This window comes from Agelaius tricolor, unplaced genomic scaffold (genome assembly GCF_023055355.1).
Source record: "Agelaius tricolor isolate 1412-34295 unplaced genomic scaffold, bAgeTri1.0.p SCAF_9, whole genome shotgun sequence".
NCBI lineage: Eukaryota > Metazoa > Chordata > Aves > Passeriformes > Icteridae > Agelaius > Agelaius tricolor.
Window position 1 is genome coordinate 36,307,468 of NW_027269269.1, and position 19,220 is coordinate 36,326,687.

The following is a 19,220-nucleotide window of genomic DNA, read 5'->3' on the forward strand; positions in this document are numbered from 1 at the left end:
TTAGCATGGCATACTGAATGAAATTCAGATTGTGCCTTTTCTCTTCACAGACACTACAGAGCCCTTAAGCTGCAGGAATTTATGTTTCCTTCTACTTGCCATTGATTAAGCTGTGGCCAGTTCAAAAAGAATGATATGTCTCATCTTTCATTTCTAGTATTTCTATGTTTATAGGATGTTTCCCCCTTGTTATTCATAATTGAAGTGTCAAATAAAAAAATTTGCTTATTTTAATACCTTATAAGAAATAAAAAATATAAAACTGTTTAGGAAACCATGGCTGAACATCTACCAGCATCAGCAAGTCCATGTTGCTTTTCCTTCTGGACTTTAAACAAGCATTGACCAAGTGAGCTCTAGAACCTGAATCAAAAAAGTGTTCCTCAGAGGAACTTAGTTTAATTTCTCTCCCCCTCCAAAATAAAAATATAATATGCTGAACTTGAGTTGGTATCCCTGGAAGGCACCACACTGAAACCCAGTAGACAGGCCAGCATCCTGATGCTGGCTTCGACATCCCAAGTACATTGAAGAAAGAAAAAAAAACTTTTTCATTTTTTTATTACTATTACTATTGAAACTTCAAACAGATGAAATTTAAAATTTGCCAGTTGGTGGCTGACACAGCTTAATCTCCCCACTCTGGTTTGAATGCTGACTAGAAACCAAATACGACATGCACTCATAACCTTGTTCAGGCACAAATCCACATCAGCCCAGCACTGTGAACACATAAATGCACATCTGATTGATCATTTCATTTTTGCTTTTCTCCTTCTGAAGGTGAGGCCATGCAAGTTACAACAAATACTTCATACATATATTCCCACCACTGCTGGCAAACAAATGTATCTGTATTTGATTCAATAAAAAAAGTCGTATGATTTCAAACAACCCCATGTATTTTAGTTATAATTTAATGAGCTCAAGCATGCTTTAACTTTTGAATTTATTTGCATATTGAGCAAGTGGACTCACAATCCTTTCTCAATCATGCACAGTACATCATTTGAGGAAAAAAGTCTCAAAGGTGTGAAAATGAGGCAAAGGAAGGACAAGAAACATGGACAGAAACAAATATGCAGGGGGAAGGTACAGAATTAGGTGAGAAGAAGGAATTTAAAGTCTCACAAGGACATGAGAATGATACCTGGTTTAAATCACAACAAAATAAATTATTCTGAACAGTGAATACATATTTTATACATATTTCTATGTGCTTTTGATAAAAGCAAATGCAAAAAACAATTTGCACTTTTGTCAACCATAACTTCAATCTTCATTGTCAAATAGTAAAAAAATATCTTTCATGTGCAACTTATGATCCTCATTTTAATGAGGACTTTGACAACTGACAAAAGTGTGTGGATTTCTGTTTCAAGTATATCTTAAGTGTGCACCTGAATTATAAATTGAGGGAGGATATTTTTGTTTCTGATAGTTCTTTTGGTACGCTCTAAGTGAGGTTTGTTAGCAACATTTCTATAGTCAGACAACACTATTAAAACTCAACATGGGCATACCATCCTTAGGGAGAAGGGGACTAATAATTTCTAGACAGAATCTTGCCTCCAGAATTTTAGTTATTTTCTTAAGAAAGATCATTAGGTCTATGTTTCTCATGGTTAATGCTACATTTTTATTATTCTATTGTTTCTTTATTGTTTTTTGTCTCAATTGTTCCTGGTTTATTACTTGTTATTTCTGTTAGTTTAATTGTATTCTGCTTTCAGTGAAGCAGAAAAGAATTATAAATTTGCAAAACTGCATTGCACATGAATTCCATTAAGTTAAATACATTTAAGTAACTATATTAGGAAAAAATCTTAGAAAAAAAACAGCATAGAGGACTTTTTTTCTAATAATATATTATCACTATTCAATATTACAACAGAATGTCACAAATTGTAACAATGAAAATATTATTTAGCCATATGAATGTTTTCTACATTTAACACTTGCACAGCAAACAAACCAAGTATGAGTTATTTTGAAAACTGAACTTTGTTTTCAGCTCTTTATAAAGAAAATATTTTTGGGAAAGGGATCATTGGTTTTCCAGTATACTAAATGTGAATTTTTGCTTTCTTTCTGTGTTATTGTCAAACACTGAAACTAAAATTTAGTGGTTCCTCATTTTTATATGTTTCATTAGTAAACTATTTTCCCCATGAACACATTTCATTCCTTAAAAACTTTTTTTTTTTTTTTTTTGCCAAAAAGAGAATGAAACAGGCTCTTCTATTTGCTTTAAGATGAAAAAATACAAGTATTTTTTTTAAATCCCCTTAAAAATATTTTTCTCTCTCATTATTTCTCTGCTGGGTTTGCAGGTGAACCGTTTTTGCTGCCTTTTACTATGTGCGCTTGGAAAATTTAAAATCTTCCCAACCTTAACACTACAAGTTTGAATAACTCAATTACTTTGCAAGAGTACTTACAAAGACCCTATTTGCATTTTACCTTATATTATGTAAATCACAATATAGAAATACAGTGATTAAGTTCCACTTAAAATCACCATGTGCTGCCAAAAGCTCAAGTACCTAGAAATTTAACAGCATTTAAGGTTTTCAACTGAATTGAAAAGCACTGTTTAAAATCTCCACCTAGGAAGGAAGCATTCAGACTTTATGTATTAGCTGTAAAATCCTCATCTGCTTGTCAACAGCTTTCAAAGGCAATACAGAGACTTCAGTGCTCTGTATAAAATTACAGAGTTATTACAGTAATCACTGGAGAATCAAAATATAGGAAATATTTCAAAAATTTCCTTCAGCCCAAATATTGGCTTAAAAGAAAGCATTTTAAGAGGCCTTAGTGTAGTGACAATTACAATGACAGATAAAATCAACAAAAAAACTATCAGTGTTTTAAACCAGATCATCTTGCTTAGAAAAGAATAATGATTTTTTTATCACATGGAAGAGATAAGATGCAAATAAATGTTTTAATACATATTTTTTAAGATTTGAAATTTTTTCTCCTGGGTTTCTTGAGATAATACTATGTAAAATTTTGATTCTTTCAGTACTATACCACTAAGGTAGCTTACAAATGCTGTGATTTATGACCCAGAAATGTTGAGATAATTACTGTATGTGCTTTGGCATTCCTTGCAGAAAGGAAATATGCAGGAGTCCTGGCACAGAGATTAGAGTTCAGTAGCAGCAGAGCACTGAGTGCCAAGCTGAAGAGCATAATATCCAGAATTGAAGAGTCAGATGTGAGCGCAGTTCCATGAACCAGCCACAGGATCTTTCACATTTCATGGCTTGGTGGCTTCTGACACTTCAGCAGCCACTTAGAAATATGACCCTGCAATTAAAGGAGTCATATCTTCACTCCCTAGACAAAAAACAGTGCTGGAGGCACTTCTGCATTAGATTTACTAATTTTTTTTTTAAGTTTTGTGCAGACCAGACCATCAAGTTCAAGAGATAATTATGGAGTCTGCCACCCCATCCCAGCCTACAATGCACGCATACTCTTTATTTTAAACTTCACAATTTAGCTACTCCAAATTCCTAAAGGTGTGAGGGTTACCTGGCAAAGGCTTCTGACTTACTGAAGGCTGCTGGTTGAGTAAAGGGACTTTATTTCAAACACTCAGAGGAGTTTAACACACTAGCAGACAAACAGCACAAATTGCTGGCTATTTAATAAACTGAAATATTTCTATCTAAGAGTAATTACATTATGAGAAGATTGGGAAAAAGAGAAAATATTTTTTGGTAGTAGCCACTCCACACAAGCAACAAATTTTCAATGTCACAGCTAAAGTCACAGCATTTATGTGTAGCTTGGACTCACTGTCATCTTTCATCTCTATTGCTGAGGTGTCAAACCAGATCAGCAGCAATAGGGTTATGGTAGAGAATGGAAAGAGAAAGATGAACCAACAGCATTGAAAGAATTAAAATTTGCAGTGCTGCTGGGATTGAATCCAAACATCATTCACTTTGATGGTGGGTTTTTAGTAAGTATAGTTGCAGGATTTTGTCAGTTGATGATGATTATTTATGTTAATGGTAGCCACATTAGAAGTTAGGATTTTTATGAATCTCTGATGATGGTTGGGTCACACAGTATTCAGATAATGACTATATCATGGCAAAAACCCAAGAAAGTTGAACAGAAATTAATCATTGACCACTCTGCCAACAGGCAGACTGGAGGAAGGAGGAGGGAATTTTAAAACAGCTGACTTAGTTTATTATAGGTTAAACTGCCTCAGTTTTGAAGTGTGTCCAGCTTGCCCCACTCTTTTCTCAGCATCCAACAGAGCAATTAGTTCTAAATGAATATTGAAGGTGTAGAACCCAACAAAGCCAGCCACCCAGCAAACCAAACACAGTTACTAATTTTCCATTCCCTGAGTCTGAAGGTACTGCGAAGGTATGTAGACTTCTGGTCACAAATGAACATTTTTGTTAGGACACCAGTACTCTGAAAGCCATGGTGCATCCTCAGAACACAGAGGCATGGTTCATCAACTCTATATTCCACAAACCATAATGATTCCTAATCCAACAAGCTTAAAGATATTAAAGTAGTTTTGGAATAATTCCAAATACTAAGATTTCAGTGGATCAATATCCTTTCACTGCAGGTGATTTCATAGTATTGTGGTGCTTTTTGGATAAATGCTGGTGCAAATGTCCACTCAGTACTTGAAAAGCTTGGTAGAACTCTGATGTGTAATAAATTGGACTTTTTCAGAAATTTCTGCCAACTGACAGCCTTGAAAAAATAGTCTTGTAACAAAAGAGAAAATGTTGAGTATTTTTTATCCCAAGAATACCCAATACTCTCCTAGCATCCATTGTCACCTCTTGCAGAGAGATTGTACTTCAAAACTCCAAGTGGAAAAAAAGAAAACAATCCCCTCTCCTATACTACATACACATTTCCCTTCTTAGCACTCAAACAAAACTGCTTATGCTGGCCAAAGATCAAAGGTGAGAACTGATGTCAGCCAGACAAAGCTACATCAAGGTGACTCGTGCTGCTCCTGAAAATTTTCAAGGCTTTGGATGTCCAGTGATAAAAGCTTTCCCATATTGTACAAGGCTTAAAATTGTATTTCCTGTTATGAAGATAAACTGGAGACAAGCTTGGAGATGTTGAAAAGTCCATTGTAGTGAATACTTGGCAAAGCGTGTTGTAACAGCCCACTTATAATGAGCAGGACTGGGTTTTTCTTTGGGTTTTTTTTGGAGAAATCAATAGGATATTCAAGAACACAGAAAACAAGTTTGTCTCTCCAATAGGCAGCATGGGAAAGTTAATACCATTGCTCAGTTTTCACTGTGGTATTTTCAGTGGATGCTCAGTTTCTGACTAAAGATAAATGTGCTGGTTGTAGTCATGCAATGTGCTTGTGGAGTCACAGGCTTGATGAATTGGCAAGGTTTTGTAATTTTATTATTAAGCACGACACAGATCTTGGTATTGGATTTGTCAGCCTTAAAAGGTATTGCAGGCTGAGAAACCCATCCATGACAGTTAGTATAGAAATTATGGACTCGATTTGGCAGGTGATCAGATTACTGACAACTGAAGAGAGGAAGATGTGGTCAGAGGCAAACCCTTTCATGTGGCTATTTCTGATAATCACACAAGATACTCAGACAAACTGGGAGTGAAAATAGTAGGTTAAACCTAGATGGTTTCAAAAGAACCATGGCAGAGCTCACTGACAGCTGCATCGAAGGCAGAACAGGCCTAAGAGTGATTTGAAAGTTTGCAGCACAATCTAAAATCTCCATCAAAGAATTATTAAGGAACAATTACCTGAGGTTCCTGAATTAACTCATGTACATGTGAATTTAAATCAGTTCAAGAAAGTAAAGCAGAGCATGCAAATATATGGAATTTGTAACAGAAACAGTAGCACTGACAGGGAGATGCTTAATAGCATATTGCAAATTACTGCCTGTAAACATTAATTAATAAATTAATTTTTGAACCACAAAGCTGTTAGGAAATCTAAAATTAATTACAATTTCATTGGATTTAACAACTGTTGAAATCCCACATGAATTCCATTTTGACTACCAATCTTCCCAACAACCAGAATTCACACATCATTCAGGCTTAAGGTGAACAAGATAGACTTGAAAAATTTAAACCTGGTTCAAGCTCATCTCTGGAAAAAAAATAAAAATTGTTACCATCTTTTCCCAGAAACAATAGAAAAGCACTGCTATGCCAATCAAAATGAAAGAATACTAGGACATGTATATTTAAACCTCAGAAAACAACACAGTACTAGAATACAGAATCTGTGTATTTAAAGGATTATAAATGTCTTCAGACAAAGTAAACAAGAACCATTAGATCATCATCCTAAGTTCTTTTACACCCACGAGTTTTGAGGCTTTGTCACTGCATAGATCAATAGCACATGCTTCCTAATTAAAACTCAGTCAATAATTAAAGTTAGCCATTATACCAGGGAAGCATTAGAGCATCACTGACTGCTTCATGCTTATTATTGTCAGTATATTTATCTCATTATTGCAAAATTTTCTGTTATTGTTTTAGGTCAGCTATTTCTTACACATGAGGTAAAGTACCGGCCCATTTCTCAAAGTCAAGGTAGTAATCCTTTTGACCAGAAGTATCTAAAGAGGGAAATTAATGAACTTCTTTCTAAAAATCCTCAAAAGAAGTATTTTTCTTGGGGAGAGCAATAGTAATACAGGAGCTTTTCATCAGATACAGAATGAGATATGTAAGAATATCCACTGATGCGCATAAAGTTAATCAGAAAAACTCAATTACAAACTGAATTTAGCTGGTAGCTGCTAACATGGGACATACAAAGATCTATTGGAGGAAGAAGTGGCCTAAAATCTACAGAACAATGGCTTGCACATCCTGTTTCAGACTCCCAAATGCCCTTCTCTCAGCCACAGGTTCTACAGGCAAAAAGATCTCTGAAAACTATTGTCAGAAGTCTACTTCTTTCTCAACATGATTATAATTTAAGTTTTTTACTGAAAGGCATTTTTTCACTGATTTATTAAAAAAATATGTTTGAGAACAGAATAATTACCACATGGAAAACTTGTCATGTAAAAAGAAATGAAAGAAAATGCATATTGGAGAGGAAGAACAGTGAGGGGAGAGACAGAAAGAAGCCTGCAATCCTGGAAAATTTCCATATTGGCATTAAAAAGATAAAATAACAGCTCAGAAACTGAAAGAATTTCAAAGCAAATGAATCACAAGTGAAACCTGGAAAACCCATTTTCAGGAGAAATGTTTACTTCTTAGCTGGTAAAGAAGTGGTGCTCTTTTTTTTCCAAACATATATCAAAAATATAAATAAATTTCATCTGTTAATATATCAGTATGAACAGAAATCACTCTCAATGATAGAAAAACACTGATCATGTAATTTTTTAAAAGAGTAATTCTTAAAAAGTGGTTAAGAAATCTGCATATATGAGAAAGAAGTTTGAAGTTGCTCTATGCAAGTGAACAAAGGGACTATTTACAATTTACAAGATTTTAGGCTATTTAAGTAATATTTAATTTTATTTTCTTAAGAGCCACATTTTTATTTTTTTCTGAACTAACACTAATATATTTAGCAGGACAAGCTAATATACTAAACCATTCTGATTATTTAGAGGGGGGTTTTCAATGTTATTTAGAAAGAATTTATGTCAGTGTAAAAGTATATTGGAGATCCAGAAAAAAAATCCAAACAACCTGTCTCATGGTCAATTGGGAAGAAAGGAAATCCAGCCTTGTAACAGAATTTCTAACTACACAAGTTTTCAAATGCATATAAGCTTGAGAAATACACAAGTTATTTTTCTTATTTTCTTTGTTCTTGTTTGAAAGTTGAGAAGGTAAATGAAAAGAGCTTTGAAATTTCTTTTTCATTTTCCTTCTCTTCATTCTCCCACAAATTATTTGTGTCTTATATCAATTTAAGTCAAGGACAACTTTTCAGAGAGGAAAAAATAGTGCTACAGATTTCTCCCCTCTTTTCCAGTAATAAACCTCAAACCACCCCTCTACTATAGACATACTTACTTCATACTGCTTAAATGGTTAAAAAGACTGTGACTGGGAGGTAGATATAAATAGAGAGGATCATGGGGATCAAAGACTTTCCATTGTCTTTCTCCCCCTCAAAACAAATGCAACCACATAATTTATGGTGTTCACAATTTATTTTTCTCCCAAGACTACAAATGTAAAGAGCTTATTAATTTTATTATGCTTCATTCAGTCAATATATTTCTGTACAACATTCTTCGACAACTAATCAGGAAGCATTTGGCAACAGATAGGATTAGAAGAGAAATATCTGAGAGTTGAGAGTAGAGAATTTTCTAACCTCTTCCCAAGCCATTTCCCACCCTGATGTGTTGTATATAAGCAGTCCTGCACACCAACACTGCATACAAGAAATAGCTACTAACAATAAGCAAACAATGTTAGGATGGTGTTAAGAGACTAAAAATCCACAATTTTCAAGGGAAATAAAAACCTGGCAAGTACATAATAAAAATGACAACTCTGCTAGGTAGAGAATCAATGTTGCACTCAATGCCAAGCGTGATACACTAAAGCCACACACTCAGTGAGTCTAAATAGTTGAAGTTCTCTTTAGCAATCACATCTTTAAAGCCTGTTTGATTAAGGTATTTCAATAACTAAGTTCTAGAGTCCCAAGAGACATTTACCTAAATTTTTAAAATTTCTCTTTAAAGTCACTTAGATTTTGATTTCTCTCTTCTCCTTTCCTCTACTTTATTTCCTGACAAGAAGAAAGCCTAATAAAAATTGCTTAGAAAGGGCATTAAAAAGGGAAGAAAACCATCAGGCAAGAAAGAAGTAGAAAAAAAATTAATGTTATTCTTTGGCCCTATTAAATTTATGGAGATAGTCCTCATTTTAAGTCTTTCAAACACTTTTGGATCCTCACATCAATAATACCGTCACACTTAACAATGTTATTCTGATAATTTCAGTAAATTCCAATCTATTGTCATTTACAGACACTGAAAATTCTTTCCTGAATTAAATAAGTCACAACAACTAATAGCAGATATATAAATTTGTACAGGAGCCTTTCCATCAGAATCCTGGTATATATTGGTGTGATACAAATTAAAAGTCAATTTAAACACTGTACTGCTCTTGAAACTGAGACTTTTTTTTTTCTTTAATACCTCCCTTACTGCAACATTTAAAAATATATACTCATAAAGCTTCTCTTATATTCATCAATGTACTACCTTCACATATCTATAATAAAAACTGGAATTCTCTTTTTATATTTAAATATTAATGTAATACTGCTGCTACATGTAAAAATATATTTTATCAGATTTTGATTGCAGTTTAAATTATTCCAAGTTTAAACTATTATCGACAAATTTAACGCAGCAAACAAGACCAAGTCTTGCTACCAACAACTGCCATACTCTACTTTCATTCAAAACTTTATGAGATGTACATAGAAACTTTAGAATTGAAAATATTATTTTGATTCATTTTCAGAATAATCAGTTGTAACTCAAAATCCTATAGTGACTTGAAGAAGAATTTTTATAAATATTTTAAGATTTTTTTTCCATTTTTCAATTTTTCAATTCATTAAGTGCATTTCAACAGGCAGATGGTAAATTCCTGCCTTCATTTTTTAATCCTGCTTTAGCTTCCTGTTCTTCACTTTCTGTAGAACTCAGGCACACATTTCTTTCCTTCTCCTCAGTGAATACATTTTGTTTGGCTGGTTCCATTGATGGCTTTCCTTGCATCACTCAGGTTTGCATAAAACAAAAGTACAGCTAAATTCTCTGCAGCCCTAAAATGCTTCTTAAATGCTTCTTACCCAACCACATCTGCCTTATTTCATTTGTCCCCTCCAATAGTACAGCAGTTTTTAGGGTTTTAATGTTATATCATTATGTATGTATGTCTTTGTCATAACATTGTGGAATAATCCATTCACTGAATATGGAAAAGGAAAAAGCAATGGTTAAAGCCACTCATCAGCTACCTGTTTTTGTCTTGGTGTCATATGGCAAACACAAAGCTAATTCAAAATGAACCAAGATGATACATTCCATAGATTCAAAAATAATGTGTAAGGGCTCCTTTCCATAGGATTTGCTTGTAGCACACATCCCAAGTTCACTTTCAATTCCCCTCTGAAACTATATCCTACTAATTGCCATTTCAGCAATGTATTAGGAAGCATTACTCTCACAAACAAAGACAAAATATTCTGGGGTACCTCAGAATGTATCTGAAGATATCACATTATTTTTTTCAGGTACAAAGATTATATTTCCTTTATTCTTTTGTCTTATTCATGTAAGTAAGAAATAGTGCTGAAATCTAGGAATTAATGCTACAGTGCATGTAAAATGATTTGTGGTTACCAACACTCCCTTTGGAAAAAGAATCATGGCACTGCAGTAGTTACTGCTCTGGTAGCAGGACTGTCACTCTGAAGACTTACTGCTCTTGAGGCATGAATCATGTGCACTGTCTTCTGTAACTCAGCGTTCAATAAATGTGGCTCTGCAGCCACACAAGGAAAATGGTAAATCAAAGAATCTTGTTAAAGAAAAAAACAGATTAAACCACATTCAACAAGTTTCACTGCCTTCACAGCACCATCTTTCAGAGCACATATCTACCTCTGCAGAGCACTGCAGCTCTCATTGTCTGAGGGTACCCCTGGAGAACTTCATAGCACCAAGGTGCTAGGGAAGGATGACCATGTAACTCAAGCATGTTTGACTTGAATGTAATTAATCTGAAATGACTGCCAGAGAAAAAGAAGCATGGAAGAAAACAAACCAAAAGTGTTTCTGTAAAATGAAATGTCAGACTGAGAAAGCTGTAGAAGTTGCTATGAAATTCTTGAATTTCAATTTTATACTGGCTTTTTGGTACACAATGACCATAACATGTCTTGGAGTGAGCAGCTTACTTTCACTGCTGCTCACATCTGAAATTATTGGTTTAGTACACAAATACTTTGCTGAAAATTTTATTTGGTAAGAAAGCGCTTCCTTGAAGCTTATATTTCTCGATTTACTACTTGAATAATGAAATTTTGTAACCAAAATTGCTGCCATTGCTGTTATGCACATTTTCTTAACCAAGTAAAAGTTAAGCCCCATTTCACACTGGAAGAAAACCAACATTCTGTTAAACTTTAGAATTAACATGAAAGTGTAACTGAAAATTTTCTCTGCCAGCTTTTGTAATCCTAGTTTGGTTCATGACAAAAGAAAGACAAGTATATTCATTCCCTTTGATTTCTGAATAAGTTCAAGTATTAAATTTACTCAGGATTTTAATCATGTTTTCTCATTAAAAATACAGCTATGCTAGGAGTTTAATCATGTTTTCTTACTAAAAATACAGCTATGCTACAAAACAATTCTATTCCCTTTAGATAAACAAGAATTATACTAGTGGAATAAAAGAGAATTATGAATTAGGGTGTTTTTCTTAAAAGTTCCACTGACTTTTAAATCAATATAGCAAAAACATGTATGAAATAAATTCTGTGGCTTATGCATGAAATTTTGCAGAACATTTGGAAGAGGCCTTATTTCAAAAGGAAATCTTTTTGTTTCTGTCCCTGTACATTTGTTCATTCAAGTGATTCTGAGTTAGCTCTTCTCTTTATTCAGCCTTTACATGAAGGATGACATTTTGGTCATGTGTGATTTTAAACCACATCTAAAATTCAACTTGTGCCTCATGATGAAAGAACTATTCTGAATTTCAGGGTTAAGGATGATTACTGACAATAGTCACTGAATAACAGACTAATCTAGGTTAAAGGGACCTCAGGGTCTAGTCCAACTTTTTTATTCAAGGAGGATCAACCATGAGCACAAATGAGATTGCTCAGGGTTTTATCCAGACAAATCTTCAAAAAACCTGAAGATGGAAGTTTGTCCCCTGTTCTACTGTTGGCTATCCTCACAAAAAATATCCCTTACATCCAGCCCATCCTGACAAGAGAGATCTTAGGAAAGAATATTACAGCCCTGCAGCTGTTACTGAGCTCTGGTAGAGTAACAGCCTCTAATCTGATTTTCCCATCTGATTTGTGTACCATCACAGACCATGAAGTTATCACTTGCATTCAACTTCACAGCTACAGCATCAGCTTTCCACAAGTTTTCTAGTCATATATGAAAGGAGATTTGGTGAAGAGAGGAATAAAAGCAAACTTTTTTTGGGAGAAGAGGGTGAGGGAGAGAGGGATGATGCCCTACTTCTTTCCATGTACATCTTGAATTCCAGTCTGTGCGACACTAAAGATGTTCTTGATCCAAGAAATTATATCAAGTCCAAATACTTGTAATGGTTCTCTGCCTTACCTTTCTCCACTATGGTAGCTGGGTACATCCTAATTTTAACTCCAAAATATTTGAAAGATGAAAGGAAGAGTGGACAAAATAATTAAATAACAGAGAAGTGGGAAAAACATCCTCATGTTTGTCATAAGGCTGTGTGTGGGCTGTTGAACTTTCAGTTTTAGATAATATAGTTGAAAAGTTGAACAGGAATTCAATGGTAAGTACAATGGTTTTGTGAATCCTATTTTAATGACTAGCATTAACCAATAATTACCATGAGTTGACTCTAACATTGCTGTAACCACTCCCTGGAGGGAGGGATAAATTTACTTCATTAAACTCTGCCAGGATACTGAAATTTGCAGAGCAGTTTCACCTTCTCTTGATTCACCTAACAAGTACATGTCATTTTAAACTAAAAGGAGAGTAATTTGGTTTAGATGTTAGGAGCAAGTTCTTTCCTCAGACTATGGTGAGGTACCAGAACAGATTGCTCAGAGTTGTGGATTATCCATCCCTGCATGTGTTCCAGGCCATTTTATTTCAGTATCATTTACAAGTACCAAAACATGGCTATTTGTAAATATTTTTAAATTTATTAAATTAGTATTGGACAAAGAGAGAACACAAACCAGCACAAAACTATGCAAGTGCACAGATGGGCAAAAAATGAGTACCCATGTGTTTTTTTTCTATGCTAATATTGCCATTTTTCATACAGCTTCTATTAATTTAAAAGGATAGTTCTAGTATTTAGATGGAAACAGGTGATAAGTGTATTTGAAATCTTTTTATTCCATGGATTAATTTTATGAAGACAAAGCTCTCAGTCCTGGGATACAGTTTATGTGTTTAAATATCCCAGAAGTTTTACATTAAAGACTGGTTCATTATGTTGTTACACAGGAAGAGTGTATCAAAAAGGCTTCCCATACAACAACTTTTTTTTTTTTTGTTAAAAATACAACTATTTAAAACCTTAAGAAAAAATGGTCATGAACCTCTAAAAGCAACAGGGACACACTAATTTTCAAAGACATCCAAAAAGACCTGTCTGTTTCATAATAATAAAGAGATTATGCCAGTTACTATCAGTCCTGTTTCTTACTTGTGGCCTAAGAAAACCCCTTAGCTCCCCTCTTGGTTTTCTGTCAGTTACCAGTCACAAAGCTTGTATTAAACCTAATGAAGTTAGACAACCTGACAAGATAACATTTTATGTGAAGAAATTTTGAGCTAGGCCAGAGCAAAAATGCCCTAAACCTCAATAATCTTCTCCTTCAACACAAACATCAACTTTAGTAGTCAAAGAGAAGCTGTTTAGTAAAGGTTCTCTCCATAAACTTCCATTCAGGGAACATGACATAATTGTAATTATTCATCTGCTATGTACAAATTTAAGTTCATAGAGTTCTTCAGATCCTTCTATTTCCCTCTTAATTGGATTTTACCATTCTCTCCTCTTAATGACTCTCTTCAAGCTTGGGTAGATCTGGTTTTGCACTTGTTTGTCTACTGTTCCTCCCTGAACAGTAAGTGTTTTGTTCAAGCTCATGAAGTTTAATTTCAGTCGTGGTAACCAGAGCATGGATAGCATCCTTCCCCTCTCATCCACTGTCCCACTTCTACAATGACTTAGAGGTAAAACCAAATATTCTAGTGCTACTTTTTGCACCTAAAATAAAATGTAAGGCCCAGAGTAACTTCCATAGAGCAGTGGTACCCATTTAAAAACAACTGCAAATCTTAACACATCTTCAAATTATCTAGATCCCTTTTTCTCCTGAAACACTCTTCTAGTTGCAAAACCTTATGGGACTGGATCTATCACTAGAATACAAGTCTGCAAAAGCTAGTCCAAACATAAAGGCTGGATCTCCTAGGCCAACACAAATGCAAAAGAACAGATTGACTTAAATGCACACCCACTAAAATTTTAGGAAACATCCAGGTCTATGCTCATCTTATATAATTCACTTTCATGCCCTTTAGATAATTTCAGTCTCAGACTGGAAATAAGAAGAAAAACAGGCTGCATACTGCTCACATTGGTTTTAGCACACAAAACAGATAAGACCATAAAATGTTGGACATGCAGCAGCTGGATATTCAAATGGATGCACCTAAAGGCATCCTCAGAAAATTACAACCATTGAGTTATTTAAAAACAAGTCCTTTGAGATTGCTCACCTTAGATAACCACAAGTGAGTAAACTCAACCTTTATTAACTTATTTTTTATAACGTATTGTTATAATTATTGTTAACTTATTGTTTCTTATCCTCTTTTTAGGATAAGAAAATTGACCTTAATAGGTTTTACTAAAGGAAATTCAATTATTTACAAATTCATGATACAAATAACTTCTACCTTGTGAAATTTTATGTATTATTTCTGAATTCAGTGCAGTAATATCAGTTCTTTCATAATGAACAAACATTTTTTCAAAGTCCTTCTACAGAATCTGCAAAAATTATTTTTTTTTAAAACACTTCAGAACATTCAAAGCATTCAGGAATCTTTTTTTGAATTTAAAAAAGTAAAGAAAAGAGCAGCCTCACTTGTTTCTTTTTGCCAACAGTATTAAAAGAAAAAGAATTCTAAGGAGAGATTATTATGTTAATGTTCCTTAATGATAATTTGACACGAAAACATTTTTTATTGAAGAAGACAGGTATAATCACAACTAGTCTATAAGTTATAAAGATCTGGAAAAAAATATTCCTAATATTCCTAGTGAATAAGCATAAATACTCCTAAAACATGGTCTATAAGGTAGATGGAAGAAGATATTAATAATACTTACTTCTAGTTCTCATAAAATATTGTTTTCACCCGATGGCAAGAATTTCTTGCTGACAGCAGAGTTTTACACCATAACACCATTTTTAGTAAAAAAAAAAGTCCCTAGAGTCTCATTTTAATAATTTTAGATTTTAGCATCATTTGTTCTATTTGAATGAATAGCTATGACCACTTACTCATAAGTCTTCAGAGATCACACTACTATACAAAGCAGCCTCTATAGAAATATTGCTCTAACACATTAAGTCAGAGCCATGTAAAAATTACACATCTTTATACCTTATACTCTTCTCTTCTATACTTTCTATCTAATTTCCATTAAAAATATGAGATGCGCACTCACTTTTTTGCTTTACTGATTTTCCAAAGCAAATGCCTCCCACTGTGCAGAAGAGCTTTTGAAAATCCATATTCCTTGAAAACTTTACCTTCAGTTCTTTTTTATTAATTTCAATTCAAATACCATTTTTCATAGTCAACACCCTGAATACCCATATTTTGCTCCCTCATATGTCAGAGAAACTTGTACAAAAGTCAGCTAATGTCACCTATATTCTTCCTGAAGTTCTGGTGATTAAGCACAGCTTGAAAAGGGAAGAAGTGAAAATAAGATGGTTAATCCTCTCAGGCTGTCTGTACAGAGAGTAGAGAAAGGCTTGCCTAAAGGGGAATTAAAACTGTGGAACCAAATATATCTTTTATAACTAAGGATGTTCCCTAGCTTAACCTTGTAAGAGTAAGGTCAAGCCTTTGTGCAACCCACTGTCACCTTATTTCTTCTCCCAACTGGACCCAAGGGGAAGCACTAACAAACTAATGCAGTTAGTGCTGAACAAAGGAGAGGCAAATTTATTCTCTCTGTGGATGCCTTAAGGCTATAAAGCTAAAACTATTATTTTATTATAAATTAAAACTGAGTTGAGCAGCAATTTACTAGGAGAAAAAAGAAATTAAAGGCACTAAATTTGCAGCAAGAATGTTAACTTTGATGTTAACATCTTAAGTATAATTTATGAAAGCTTATGCTCATTTGTTAAATTACTAGGACTCAATTTTCCTGAACACATTTCTTAAAGAAGTTTCACTGATGCCTGCTAAAATAATGAAAAGAAATATATCCTCATTCTCACGAATGAGAATTTATGCATTGACTTGCCATCAGCAGTAATGGAAGCTGCATGCAACAGTCCCAATGGACAGTAATACAGAGGCATTCCTAAATACACAAAGGAAATGAAAAGACCTGAGAAATTCAGACTTCAAAGAAATTCAGGAGACATTTATTGTACGTTCTGTGACAGTTTAATAATCTAGAATGAAAATATTGCTGTATTCAGGTGCCGCATTTCTCGAAATCTGCTCTGAAAATGTAATATGTGCCGGTCTGCTGTACGGAAATCTCTCCAGCCAGGAGCTACCAAAGCAGGAAAAAATTAACTTCTGTCTGCCCTCTCCCACCCTCCTCATTAACAGAGGCTGAGGTGTCAGGGCAGGATAGGAAAGCCTAAGTTATTCCCAAGGAAAAAAAGGTACTTCTGTTTTCACTCCCATGCCAGTCAATGCACAGAAATATTGCATACTCTCCAGCCAGAACAAAAATATGAGGTACTCAGAAAGGAACATCCTCTCACCTAATAAAATATTACAGCTACATAATTATGATTCTATATAAATATGATTATATATATACAGCTATATAATTATTACAGCTATATAATTATTAATACACTACACAACAACAATTTGTGAGAAACGGTGAACAAAATTAACAAAGTATTTCTTTCAGGCTTGTTGGGATAGAACATAGCAGTCAATGAAGGACTTAGAAACCTGTGTGTACTCTTTTCAGGGAACACCAGTGAATAAGATGATAATAATTTCCTTACAGAAGTGTAGACACAGACTGGCTCAAAAAGCTTGCATTTTAAAATTTAAAAAAGTCAAGACTATGGGATGAAGTCCAAAACAACATATTTTCTGGAAGATTTCATCTTAGAATTAGGAAAAAAAAAATCAAAAGTGAAAAGACTTAATAAAAGAAGAGACAGAAGGGGTTTTGATAATGGAACTAGAAGTAACAAAATAAAAAAGGTAAGACAAATCTCCAAAGCAGGGTAGAATAATATGACTGGAGGTAAAAGCAATTTTCTCAGTGAGCAAGAAGTACAGATGAAACAGCAAATAATTATTTTTAATTCTTTGTGTTGATATATATACCTTATTTTTCAGTAAACAAGTAATGCTCTATAATAATCTTTTATCTCCTACAGCAGCATAATTTTGAAACTTCATGATGTGATGATAATGATTCTGACTAAATGCCTCATATTTAGGTTTCTTCCTTGTGAAATGTTGAACTGTATTGCAAAGATATGCAAAAAGCCAAAGAAATATTTTCAGGTGTTACTAGATTTTTAACAAAAGAAAATGAGAAGACCATACTGCATTATCACCGAAAATTTCCTCATTCATGTAACTGTAGCCATAACTAGCCAAGATCTATTCCCCCTCTCCACCCCCAGCAATATTTTCACTGAAAGTCTACTTTAGAATCTGACATGGTTATCAATTAGCATCCTCTCTTCCAATTTTCAGCCAAATAAATCTTGGGAACCAGGAACAAACAAGCTTTTCATCAAATTTCGTCTTCCTTTCTGTAATAATGAACAATCATATTTAAACATAAGATTGATCTTGCTGACTAAAACCACAAAATCATTATCTACCTGAGCAGGCTGTACTAGGTGGGGGCCCTCCCACCATGGCAAGCTGGACGTGAACCAAATTGGGAAGGGTCAAAAAGCAGAAAGAACATTGGATTCAAGTGTTCTACCTCAGTTAATAAATTGGCATGGAGTCACAAAGTTAAACACATTTACACAGACACTATTCCTCATATGGGCTAATTTACAAGAAAACAACCCAGTAAAAATTATGGAATTATCATTAAAAAAAAACCTCAAAAAACTGGAATCACAGACCAAACCAGAGTGAGACCCTTTAAAGCATTTCACTGAACTACTGGGCACCAAAAATATGGATTATTTTAAGTAGTAAGATCGTGAAAATTAATTCTAGAGATTTTTATCTCTCAAATCATCTGTTTCTAATAGATCTCTTCTATAAAGCACTGTAGACACTAAGTAAAAAAGTATCTCTTGCAAGCTCATACTTTATGAATTATTTATTTACTATGTTAGTTACCTAGCCTCAGTCTTCCATAAGCAAGTTGAAAATACAATTATCTATACAGATTTGCAGATCCAAATAATAAACTGATATCAAAATTTAACCCAAAATCATACCAGAGTATTATGGATTTACATAACACTCATTTATAAAAAAAAAACTATACAAATAATTGGCAATTATTAGTGTAGGGCTCACAAAGGCTTGACGGTTTTTTGCTTTTCTTCTACTGAGCTACAGATGAATGCTAAAGAAACTGCAAGGTACAGGAAGTATTTTCACCCCTGGATAAGAAGAAGAGTGCTCTAGAGTGATGAATGGGTTGTCCATGAGCTACATACGTTTGTTCAGAACCAGTTATGGATCCAACTTAAATCCAGAATCCTTTTCACAAGAACAAGTACAGTGGTACAGCCAGTCACTGAGCACAAGTTTGGATAATAAAGAAATGAATACAATTAGGAAAGAAGGAAAATATAAAGATATAAGGATTCATAGCTAGCAGGAAACTTTTGTCACACTGGAATAACTTTATAAATTACCTTTAGCAATGCGGTAAAAAAAAAAACCCACTACAGTGAAGTGCAGTTTGATTAATGACAGTAAGTATGGATTCGGACTAGAGGAGATCATGTTTAAATAACCTGCCGAAGCTCTTTGAAAACAATTTTTAAAAAAATGAAAAATAAAGATAATTCAGTGAATATTGTGTGCTTAGATTTTCAAGGAGCATTTGACAACAGTTTTCATAACAGATTCAGCACCAGATTAACAGCCATGCAACACAACAGGCTTCTAAGCAGGAAGTGGTGTGAGGAGTGAAAGGTGCATAGTTACAATTAGATTTCCATAGTAGCTTTG

General features: G+C 34.0%; 1 protein-coding gene across 2 annotated transcripts in view; it reads right to left on the reverse strand.

Moving 5' to 3' along the window:
* NCAM2 (neural cell adhesion molecule 2) overlaps window positions 1-19,220 on the reverse strand; it is a 273,942-nt gene that overhangs the window by 203,218 nt on the left and 51,504 nt on the right. The gene's annotated exons all lie outside the window — the stretch shown is intronic.